The following is a 13,374-nucleotide window of genomic DNA, read 5'->3' on the forward strand; positions in this document are numbered from 1 at the left end:
AAAAGGCTATGTTTCATCATGGTAAAAAACAAATGGTCACTGCATTTAATCAAAGAGCTATAATTGTACATTATAGGTCTTTGATTTAATGAGACATCACACGGAAAACCAATCAAAATATTTTTTATAATTACTTGATTTGAAAAAATTAAAAGATTCATTTGTTGGGGCTCCAGTTGAAACAAGTGCAGAAAATCGTCTTTGCAACCCGACGGTGCAAAAAAGAAAAAGAAAAAAAAATGGACTGGCAAACACGAATGATAAAGAAAATCGGAGTGGTGCTGTTTATCAAATCGGTCTTTTAGAAAACGTTTCAAAATGAAATTTTGTTTACATCAGAAGAGAACATATAACTTTTAAAATGTAGCTGCTTATTAGGGTACAACATAAGTGAAATGAAATATCCGTGGCCAACACGCGTGACCTTTTGGTACTATACATGCGGGAAATTAGATCTCAGCGTTCATATAACGTACACATTCGGTCCGTGGCAGAGTATTCTTAAATACCGAGACCGTTTAGCAGAGAATATGTGTCATGTAATTGTATTTTATAGAATTCCGCCAAAAAATGAGGAAACATCACAAAGTATCTGCCGTGTATACGGTACCGGTCACGTGCGTTGGCTTTAGACTAGTTACGCACACGGTGTCAATGCCTCGGTAATTTTATCCTTACAAGTATTTTCTCGAAAAAAAAATCGAAATTTAAACAAAGTAACAATCACACATAACACTGAATAACTGTCTTCATTGTATGGAAACACGCGGTGACCGGTAACTCAGTTTTAATGCATGACATGATTATATCTTTACTCTATCACGTTTTACAAAATATGTAATATTGGGAATGCAGTGGGTGGGGTAGCGCCGATGTCAGGATTTTCGTTTAGGACCGATTGAGTTATCAAAATTTCCGGAGCCCTGCTCTGAAGTTACTAAAGAAATCCAGACGAAACTGTGTGTGCACAACCACATTATGGTGATCTAAATAAAATTTAAGTTTCATAGTTCTAGGTCAAATATATCACAAGTTATGAAGCAGAAATTGCCACATTTATAGTACCCTATATAGTTAACACTAGAAACGTCTAAGGGCCATCACTCTGATGTAACTTGGGCAATCTGACTGAAACTTAATGGGCGCATAACCGCATAATGGTGAACAAGTATATGAAGTTTTATCTAAATATTCCCAACCACTTCCTAGATATGGACTCGGCGATATATATCCATTTGTGTCGATTCGCCGTAAAACCCAACTCACTCACTCCTAGATATGGCTCCGGAGGGACGGACGGAAAGACGGACGGACAATGCCAAAACTATGTGGGAGAGGACCTTATAATGATGCTACAGACAAAGTTTAATGAAGATCCATCAAACTGTTCGTGAAAAATCAGGAAGTACACCTAGTTTTAGCTATAGTGGCATCTACAATGTGCCAACAAGGTTTAACATTACTATTTTGACTAATTCATGGACCATTACTACCATTACTCTCATGTTACTAAAAAAATCATGCCTATTATCAGCCTTGCCAGAGATCTTATAGCAGGAAGGCAGCATGAAGATGGCTCAAGTGAGATAAGCGTCAAAGGTCAGACAAAGAACAAGAGCTGTCACAGGAGACAGCGCGCTCGACTATTTCGATGCTGGATAGTAAAACTGGGCACATCTGAGGAAACTAGAGCTGTCACTGGAGTGTTTAATGACTCCAATTGTTGATGAAGATATTGCACAATAGCCTGAGTCTATGTCAAAAATATCAACTTAAAGTAATAAGCGAGGTAAAGATAAAATGTATCAAAACACTATATAAGTATATCCTAAGCAAAAAGGGGCATAATTCATTAAATATTGGTGCCAGAGTTATGCACCTTGTGTCATATGGTGTGGGTGATGATGCTGAAGAACTATTTTAAGTTTGAATCAAATCCATTCAGTAATAACAGAGACAGAGTGAAAGTGCATCAAAACTTTAACCTAAAATTCTAAGTAAAAAGGGGGAATAATTAATGAAAATTGGTGCCAGAGTTAGCACCTTGCGTCATATGGTGTGGGTGATGATGTTGAACAACTATTTTAAGTTTGAATCAAATACATTCAGTAATAACAGAGACAGAGTGAAAGTGCATCAAAACTTAAACCTAAAATTCTAAGTAAAAAGGGGAAGTAATTCATAAAAAATTGGTCCCAGAGTTACGCACCTTGTGTCATATGATAAGGGTAATGATGTTGAACAATTGTTTAAGTTTGAATCAGATCTATTCAGTAGTATATCAAATTACAGAGATAGAGTGAAAGTGCATAAAACTTTAACCTAAAATTCTAAGTAAAAAGGGGAATAATTCATGAAAAATTGTGCCAGAGTTATGCATTTTGCGTCATATGGTGTGGGTGATGATGCTGAACAATTATTTTAAGTTTAAATCAAATCCATTCAGTAATAATAGAGGTAGAGTGAAAGTGCACCAAAACTTTAACCTGAAATTCTAAGTTTAAAGGGGGAATAATTCATGAAAAAAAATGGTGCCAGAGTTATGCACCTTGTGTCATATGATGTGGGTGATGATGTTGAACAACTATTTTAAGTTTGAATCAAATCCATTCAGTAACTAGAGCTATCACTAAAGGTGATGAATGTACCCCCCCGCATGCACTGACACAGTACATTGCAATTTGACGCACACAAGATTGCATAATTATGTGGACTGTATGTATATAGACTGTATGTATACAGTATAGTAACAAAAAACAAAGTCCCATAACTATGCAGAATATTTATCTAAAAGAATGTAACATGCACAACTAGGGTTGGTACTGATCACTTGTGTGAAGTTTCATTAAATTGTGTGTAAGGGTTTGGTAGATCAGGCACGCACAAGATTGCATATGCAGACTGTATGTACATAGTATGTTAACAAAAAAAACAAAGTCCCATAACTCTGCAATTTTTGTCGCTGAAAGAACCTAACATGCCCCATGCACAACTACTGTTGTTACTGATCACCTGTGTGAAGTTTTATTAAATTGTGTCAAGTGGATGAGGAGAGATGGTGCGTACAAGATTGTGTCTATGTATACAGTATAGTAACAAAAAAACAAAGTCCCATAACTCTGCAAATTTTTTTTCTGAAAGAACCTAACATGCCCCATGCACAACTACTGTTGTTACTGATCACTTGTGTAAAGTTTCATTAAATTGTGTCAAATGGATGAGGAGAGATGGTGCGCACAAGATTGTGTCTATGTATATAGTATAGTAAAAAAAAAACAAAGTCCCATAACTCTGCTATTTTTTTTTCTAAAAGAACCTAACATGCCCCATGCACAACTACTGTTGGTACTGATCACTTGTGTGAAGTTTAATTAAATTGTGTCAAGGGGATGAGGAGAGATGGTGCGCACAAGATTGTGTCTATGTATATAGTATAGTAACAAAAAAACAAAGTCCCATAACTCTGCAAATTTTTTTTCTAAAAGAACCGAACATGCCCCATGCACAACTACTGTTGGTATTGATCATTTGTGTGAAGTTTCATTAAATTCTGTCAAGGGGATAAGGAGAGATGGTGCGCACAAGATTGCGTCTACGGACAGACGACCAGACGGACAGACAACCTGAAACCAGTATACCCCCCCTTACAACTTTGTTGTCGGGGGGTACAATAACAGAGACAGAGTGAAAGTGCATCAAAACTTTAACCTGAAAATCTAAGTGAAAAGGGGGGATAATTCATGAAACACTGGTGCCAGAGTTATGGCCCTTATGTCAGACGATGTGGATGATGATGAGGAATAAGTATTTCAAGTTTGAATCAAATCCATCAAGTAATTACAGAGATAAGTTGAAAGAAGAGAAAGTGTAAAAAAAACTTTAACCAAGGTGGGGACGCGGAAAGACGCTAAAAACAAAAGAGCTAAAAACAAAAACATATCTTGTAACTTATAAGCACCTTGTGCTCATATGAACTAAACAAGAGCTCCGCCTTTGTGCTCACATGAACTAAACAAGAGCTCGTCTGCAAGTGCTGGCCAATATGTAAGAAAAGAATTATAGTTCAGATTTTCTATGTACAAAAAGGGCCATAATTCTGACAAAATGCAGTTTTGGTTCTTGGTCTACTTACTCATCAAATAACTAGAGCTGCTTTTGAGAAAAAATGCATGTCTCCCACAACTGCCTAATCATCTAAATAGTAAGTCAGTCTTAATATATACTGTTTACACACTACAAATATACCTTTGAAGAGTAAAAAGGCTGACTTTGGGTAATTCAAGGGCCATAATTCTGAAATGCCTTTGGCGATTTGGCTAGTTAAAGAACTTAGCCGAAGAGTTATGGTCAAAAACATTTGGTTCAAGTTTGGTGACGATCGGATCAGAAATGTTCTGCTTAGAGCGCAGACAAGAACAAAAAGGCCGATTTTCGGTAATTCAAGGGCCATAGTTCCTAAGTGCCTTGGCCTATTTGGCTAGTTATCACACTTGGTTGAGGACTTATGGTCAAACACATTTTGTTCTAGTTTGGTAAAGATCGGATGAGAAATGTTCTACTTAGAGCGCGGACAATAATAACCAGAGCTGTCTGTAAGACAGCGCGCTCGACTTTTCTCAGTGCTTGACTCTGAATTAGAGCTTTGCCAGTAAAAAAATTCCAAGTTAAAAAGGGACATAACTCTGTCAAAATTATAATCAGAGTTATGGGAATTGTGTCTCCTGGTGTAGACTTTGATAGTAAGTAACTATTTAGAGTTTTAAGTCAAAAGCTTTAACAGTAACAGAAATATTTGACTTTTAACAAATAATTCTAAGTTAAAAAGGGGCCCAGGCATAATTCTGTAAAAATTCAAATCAGAGTTATGGGGATTGTTTCTCCTGGTGTAGACTGTGATGGTAAATAAGTATTTTAAGCTTCAAGTCAAAAGCTTTGATAGTAACGAGAGATATTTGACTTTATCGAAATCTCTAACCAAAAATACTAAGTTACTAAGTTAAAAAGGGGCATAATTCTGTCAAAATTCAAACCAGAGTTATGGGAATTGTGTCTCCTGGTGTAGACTTTGATTGTAAACAACTATTTTGAGTTTCAAGTAAAAAGCTTTAATAGTAATAGAGATATTTGACTTTATCAATTTTTTAAAAGAAAATTCTAAGTTAAAAAGGGGCATAATTCTGTCAAAATTCAATCAGAGTTATGGGGATTGTTTCTCCTGGTGTAGACTTTATGGTTAATAAGTATCTTAAGTTTCAAGACAATAGCTTTGATAGTAACAGAGATATTTGACTTTATCAAAAACTTTAACCAAAATTTCTAATTTAAAAAGGGGCATAATTCTGTCAAAATTCAAAGCAGAGTTATTGGGATTGTTTCTCCTGGTGTAGACTGTGATGGTTAATAAGTATTTTAAGTTCAAGTCAAAAGCTTTGATGGTAAGAAGAGATATTTGACTTTATCGAAATCTCTAACCAAAAATACTAAGTTACTAAGTTAAAAAGGGGCATAATTCTGTCAAAATTCAAATCAAAGTTATGAAAATTGTGTCTCCTGGTGTAGACTTTGATTGTAAACAACTATTTTGAGTTTCAAGTAAAAAGCTTTAATAGTAACAGAGATATTTGACTTTATCAATTTAAAAAAAAATATTCTAAGTTAAAAAGGGGCATAATTCTGTCAAAATTCAATCAGAGTTATGGGGATTGTTTCTCCTGGTGTAGACTTTGATGGTAAATAAATATTTTAAGTTTCAAATCAATAGCTTTGATAGTAACAGAGATATTTGACTTTAACAAAAACTTTAACCAAAATTTCTAAGTTAAAAAAGGGCATAATTCTGTCAAAATTCAAAGCAGAGTTATTGGGATTGTTTCTCCTGGTGAAGACTTTGATAGTAAATAACTACTTTAAGTTTCAAGTCAATAGCTATGATAGTAACAGAGATATTTGACTTTATCAAAAGCTTTAACCAACGGCGACGCTGACACCGACGCTGGGGCGAGTGCAATAGCTCTATATTTTCTTCGAAAAGTTGAGCTAAAAAGGCCGATTTTGGGTAATTCAAGGGCCATAAGTGCCTAGGTCGATTTGGCTAGATATTAAACTTGGCCGAGGACTTATAGTCAAAGACATTTTGTTCAAGTTTGGTGAAGATCGGATGAGAAATGTTCCACTTAGAGTGTGGACAAGATTTGTGACAGACACACAGACAGGAGTAGATCAATATGTCTCCAACACCACTGTGTGGTGGGAGACATAATGATTAACAAGTGTGCAAAGTTTGTAGCTCTTATAATTTTTGGGAAAAAGTGGACCTAAACAAAAATTTAAACCAAAAAACTCAAATTTTCTTAGTTCAAAAAGGGCCATAATTCTGACAAAATGGATATCAGAGTTATGGTTCTTGGCCTTGATAGTCACTTAATGAGTATAAACAAGTGTACAAAGTTTCAAAGCTGTAGCTCTTATAGTTTTTGAGAAGAGGTGGACCTAAACAAAAAATTTAACCAATGCTGATGCCGACGATCAAGAGACAACAACACCTCAAAGATTTTTTTCAAAAATCAGACGAGCAAAAAATGTTTGTAAGTTTTCAAATATATATCTAAGCCAAACACACAGAATTACGTCAGGTCATTTACTTCTATAGTTGCTGTAAAAAAAGCTGCTATTTACAGTAAACAAACAACGAGGTCAAAGACACAGAATTGCATTGGGCGCCCAATAACCTGCAGGAGGAAAAGGGTTGATATTTATGGTAAACAAACATAGTAATATTACAGTCCGGTGATGAATGATTTTGCAACTACAACTAAACATATAAATCGTTCACCAAACACATGTCGAATGATGAACTATGATCTCAGTAAGGACATAAATTCATCATGCGTTGTTTATTTCTACAGATGTAAACTACAAGTCTTCATGAGTAACTCAATTACTAACCACAACAGTAATGACTGTTAACCAAATTACAATCTGTTAATACTCTTGTAATATATAAGTGCAATTTACTGACCATTTTTGTCATTTTGTCTTACTAGTCATCAGTAATGAAAACAGAATGATAAATTCAGTATCTTTCTGGCAACTAAAATATTGAACACGATCAGTAAAGATGACTTCCATGTACATGAAATACACAAAACATCCGAACAAATTTTCTTGAAATGCTCATGGCTGTTAAGGTTATTTAAAAAATCTCTTTATGGACAAAAAGAAACTTTTCCTTCTCATGTCTATGACCTTGATCTTGGCGCTAAAGCCCACAGAAAGGGCCCAAAAATTTTTTTTTTATATTTCAATAAGTCATTGACCTTAAAGCCTGAGTGGCATAGACATTGTGTATAGCTCTTACTTTTGCGGTGAATTTTTTTGCCAGTTTTTTTTTATTCATTTAACTGATGGATTTATTAATTCAAAACACATCACAGTTTCCCACAAATATATTTATGTAAAGCTTTATAAAGTTAAGTAATCCTGGTTATAAGGAAGCCCAATTTTTCTCCTACATATTTTGTATGAAAAAGTATGGATATAACTTTCGGAGGCTATGAAGAACACATTTCTATGTCCTGGCAGTACATTTCACTGCAGGTTTTATAATTTATTTATTTAGTTGGGTTTTATGGCGCACCAACACATTATAGGCTAAATGGTGCCAAACAGGACTACAAATTTTGGTTTCACATCTCATTTACATCGAAATAAAAACATGAGGTATGGAATCAAAATTTGCATACCTGCTGGAATCACAGAGTTACAGCAAAACCAAGTGTTAAGACCCTATTAGTCGCCTCTTACGATCATGCAAGGGTAAGGCAGTGGTTCCAATTCTTTTCATACATAGATCGGGGAACAGGTTTTATAAAGAACTTAATTAATCTGTTAATTTCAAGATTTACTGCCACTGGTAACACACTAAAGTATGCAAACTTATAAATTTGATTACATTACATTATTTTATTTTATGATCACTTCTGTAGGTACTGAGCAGCACTATTTACTCAAATGTAACTAATAGTATTTTGAGCAAGAACAAAACCTTTATCTAGTGAATACTACTGTTACTGATACTGAACTTTGCTTTGGAAAATGTATTTTGTCAGAAACAATTCTAGCTGTACAACTTACAAAATGTTATCATGTTATTATGCATTGACATTACAAAATTTAATGTTATCACGTTATTATGTATTGACATTATGTTTTATCCCTATATTGTATATCTAGTTTGGTGTTACGGTATCGCTCACCTGACCTATTGACCTAAAGATGATCAAGATCAACATTCTGACCAAGTTTCATTGAGATATGGTCATAAATTTAATGTGGCCTCTAGAATGTTAACTAGTTTTTCCTTTAATTTGACCTAGTGACCTTGTTTTTGACCCCACATGACCCAGATTCAAACTTGACCTAAAGATCATCAAGATTAACATTCTGACCAAGTTTCATGACCTAGTTTTTGACACCACATGACCTAGATTCGAAACTGACCTAAAGATCATCAAGATTAACATTCTGGTTAAGTTTCATGAAGATATGGCCATAAATGTGGCCTCTAAAGTGTTAACAAGCTTTTCCTTTGATTTGACCTGGTGATCTAATTTCGACCCCACCTGACCCAGATTTGATCTTGACCTAGAGATCATCAAGATTAACATTCTGATTAACTTTCATGAAGATACAGTCATAAATGTGGCCTCTAGAGTGTTAACAAGCTTTTCCTTTGATTTGACCTGGTGGCCTAGTTTTTGACCCTACATGACCCAGATTCGAACTTGACCTAAAGATTTTCAAGATTAACATTCTGATCAAGTTTCATGAAGATATAGAGAATAATAGGTTAGTGCCGTAGATGAGAAAGTTTATCTGGCGAGGTGGAGGAGGTTAACGGGTGAGCCGAAGGCGAACCTGATAACGTCCGGAGCCGAGCCAGATAAACTTTCTCCATCTTAGGCACTAACCTATTATTCTATTTATCTTGTCATTACTTCATTTTCCGATATTTGGCAATTTATTTTACAAAAATAAGTGTGCGACAACCGCTTTAATGACGTCATATTCGTAATGACGTCACTTATATAATAACGTGATTACTGGCAAATCGCAATAACTTCTTCGTTTTTGAATAAAAACTCATTATTTGACCACTCATTTTCTTAGTTCGGACATTTCCAACACAATGATGATGGTTTCGTTGCAAAATTTCTTATGACAACAATATCGATCATAAGGTCACATGATCAACTGATCGTATATCACTGGTCACATGATCAACTGATGGTATATCAAGAAAGATATACGGCACCCTGATATCGGGTCGAAAATACTGCAAGTGACAGGATAAATATCATAAATGTGGCCTCGAGAGTGTTAACAAGCTTTTCCTTTGATTTAACCTGGTGACCTAGTTTTTGACCCCAGATGACCCAATATCAAACTTGTTCAAGATTTTATTGAGGGTAACATTCTGACCAAGTTTCATTAAGATTGGTCCAAAATTGTGACCTCTAGAGTGTTAGCAGTCAAATTGTTGACGATGGACACAGGGTGATCACAAAAGCTCACCTTGAGCACTTTGTGCTCAGGTGAGCTAATAACAAAATGAAAGTAAGAGTATATTAGAGTTGATGTCAATTAAATATTTAGGAATGAAAGCACAACTAAGTAATTACTGAAGTCTGATTATTATGTTTTAAATCATCCAAAAACAAGAATGATGTCAACATTCTATAACACATCCCCCTTTAAAATGCTCCATAGAATAATATTATAAATACAAACAAGAGCACTGCCTTGTGGGTGCAGATGTTCATCTGATTTTTTTTGTCTCTGTATAATAGAAATATTGTCCTACCCAAGCATGATTTTCTAAGTCCAAACAGGGCCATAATTCTTGCAAAAAAGCAATGTAGAGTACTTGCTTTGCGGAGTCAGCTTTTAATGGCAAATAACTGCTCCAAGTTTTAAAGCAATAGCTTTGACCGTTAAGGGGAAAAGGTGACCTAAACACAAAACTTAACCAAGAAATCTGATATTTTCCAAGTCCAAAAGGGGCCATAATTCTTGCAAAAAGCAGGATGGAGTTATGTTTCTTGCTGTACAGAGTCAGCTTTTGATGGTGAACAAGTATTGCAAGTTTTAAAGCAATAGCTTTGATAGTTTAGGAGAAAAGCTGACCGAAACACAAAACTTAACCAAGAAATCTGATTTTCAAAGTCCAAAAGGGGCCATAATTCTTGCAAAAAGCAGGGTGGAGTTATGTTTTTTACTGTACAGGATCAGCTATTGATGGTGAACAAGTGTTGCAAGTTTTAAAGCAATAGCTTTGATAGTTTAGGAGAAAAGTTGACCTAAACAAAAAACTTAACTCTTAGCCTGCTGCAGGCAAATTTAATAGCCTTTGCAAACAGCTTGGAACCAGATCAGACGCCGATTAAATCGGCGTCTGATCTGGTTCCAAGCTGTTTGCTACTCTGACAATATTTCTTCCAATTTTGGAGCAAATTGAATGAACTTTACTACTTTAGCAGATGACATTTCCAGCAGACGACAATTTATCTAGCATGCTAAGGGTTAACCAAGAAATCTGATTTTCTAGATTTTCTAAGTCCGAAAGGGGCCACAATTCCTCCAAAAAGCAGGATGGAGTTATGTTTCTTACTGTACAGTGTCAGCTATTGATGGTGAACAAGTGTTGCAAGTTTTAAATCAACAGCTTTAATAGTTTAGGAGAAAAGCTGACCTAAACATAAAACTTAACCAGCCAACGCTGATCAAGTGATGACAGTGACTCATTTTCCCCCCAAAAAAATCAGATGATCTAAAAAGGGGTTAACTCAGAAACAAGAGCTGTCTGATGACAGCGCGCTCGACTATTCGAAGAATTGATTGAAGAATGGGGTCAAAATATTTCCACTGATATTCAGACAAAAGAAATAAATAGATGAGACAAACAATGTTCCTGTATTACTTTGATTTCGATAAGTCTAGCACTAAATGGCTATATGATCCAATTTCAAAGTCCAAAAAGGGCCATAATTCAGTCAAAATAGTTATGTACTCTTGCCTACAGATGGAAATCATAATGATAAACAAGTGTTCAAAGTTTAAAAGCCATATGTCAAATAGTTTTGACAAAACATGGACTTGTATGAAAACAGAACCAATTTCAAAATCCAAAAAGGACCATAATTCAGCCAAAATAGATGACAGAGTTATGTTCTCTTTCCTACAGATAGAGACTATTATACTAAACAAGTGATAAAAGTTTCAAAGCCATATGTCAAACACTTTACAAAAAATAAGAACTGGTACGAAAAACTTAACCAAGATTTCTAAGTCAAAAGGGGCCATAATTCAGCCAAAATCCTTGATGAGTTATGTACTCTTGCCTATAACTGGACATGGTGATGGTAAACAGGTGTTGAAAGTTTCAAAGCTTTATCTCAAAAGAATTTGTCAAAATATGAACTGGTACGAAATATTAACCCAGATTTCTAAGTCAAAAAGGGCCATAATTCAGCCAAAATCCTTGATGGAGTTATGTGCTCTTGCCTATAACTGGACATGGTGATGGTAAACAAGTATTGAAAGTTTTAAAGCTTTATCTCAAAAGACTTTGTCAAAATATGAACTGGTACGAAAAACTTAACCCAGATTTCTAAGTCAAAAGGGGCCATAATTCAGCCAAAATCCTTGATGGAGTTATGTACTCTTGCCTATAACTGAACATGGTGATGGTAAACAGGTGTTGAAAGTTTCAAAGCTTTATCTCGAAAGACTGTCAAAATATGAACCGGTATGAAATATTAACACAGATTTCTAAGTCAAAAAGGGCCATAATTCAGCCAAAATCCTTGATGGAGTTATGTGCTCTTGCCTATAACTGGACATGGTGATGGTAAACAAATATTGAAAGTTTCAAAGCTTTATCTCAAAAGACTTTGTCAAAATATGAACTGGTACGAAAAACTTAACCATGATTTCTTAGTCAAAAGGGGACATAATTCAGCCAAAATCCTTGATTGAGTTATGTGCTCTTGCCTATAACTGGCCATGATGATGGTAAACAAGTGTTGAAAGTTTCAAAGCTTTATCTCAAAAGACTTTGTCAAAATGTGGACTGGTACGAAAAACTTAACCCAAGGTGTGACGCCGACGCCGACGCCGTGGTGAGTAGGATAGCTCTACTTATTCTTCGAATAGTCGAGCTAAAAAATAATTGGATATGAAACTCCAAACAAATATACACATGTCCATTTCATATAACTTTGAATAATGATGTCAAGTGCACAAGGTACAAATATAGTTCTAATGTAGTTGTAATATCATAATATCAAAAAAAATGGGCGTAAGTGACAACAATGTGCCACTGTTCACTTCATGTTGATGATGTACATTAAGTTTCATTTGAAGTGGATGGATACTGTATAATGAGTTGAGTTTATAAGATACAAAATGTAGTCTTAACACAGTAAAGTCCAAAAGGGAAAAACATAACAATATATGCATGTCCACTTCATGTAGATCATATATATCAAGTTTCATTTAAATTGGATGGATTGAGTACAGAAGGTATAAAATGTAATGTAGTTGTAAAATTATTGAGTCCAAAAATGGGGCATTTTTAAAAATCATAAAAGGCCTGACAAAATGTACATGCCCACTTCCTGCTGATAATGTATTCCAAGTTTCTTTTCAAAAGGAAGAGTTGTACAACAGAATGTTTGACTAACAGATGGAATAAGGGGCAGACAGTTCAAACACTATATTTATATACCTCCTGGGTTTTCAACACCAAGCTGCAGCAAAAAGCATTTGACATAATTTAGATACCTGCAATTTATTTAAGTATAAACTATCATTTTACAATAAAATATTACCATTCAAATATACTTACTCTACATACCAAATAATCCATCAGATCACTGACTGCATTATACAAATATAAATATTATATGTAGTACAATTGATCAACACTGCAAAAACACATGAAGGTAAACACTACTATATATATGATGGAATGTATGAAATTGATATGAATTTGAAACATGACATACACCGTAACTGTCAATAAAGGGGTAATAAAATAGTTTTATTGGGGTTGGTCATCACTTGACCTTTGGACACCTCAGGTAAATAATAACACTTATCATGCTGAACATGATTGATTCTGCCTTTGCCACCAGTGCAGATCATGATCAGACTGCACGAAAAGATGGACAAGTTCATTATAGAAATTTAGCACGGTATTAGGGTTAATGTCATTCAAAGTGACCGTTTTATATCACTTACAAATTACTTTACAACAATATAAAATAATAACCATGATTTAATTAAAGCCACAAATAAAAGAAAACATTAGAA

General features: G+C 34.8%; 1 protein-coding gene across 6 annotated transcripts in view; it reads right to left on the reverse strand.

The window, feature by feature from the left end:
• Nucleotides 1-13,374, reverse strand: part of LOC123529806 (FYVE, RhoGEF and PH domain-containing protein 4-like) — a 117,165-nt gene that overhangs the window by 55,793 nt on the left and 47,998 nt on the right. The window lies entirely within an intron of this gene.

This window comes from Mercenaria mercenaria, chromosome 13 (genome assembly GCF_021730395.1).
Source record: "Mercenaria mercenaria strain notata chromosome 13, MADL_Memer_1, whole genome shotgun sequence".
NCBI lineage: Eukaryota > Metazoa > Mollusca > Bivalvia > Venerida > Veneridae > Mercenaria > Mercenaria mercenaria.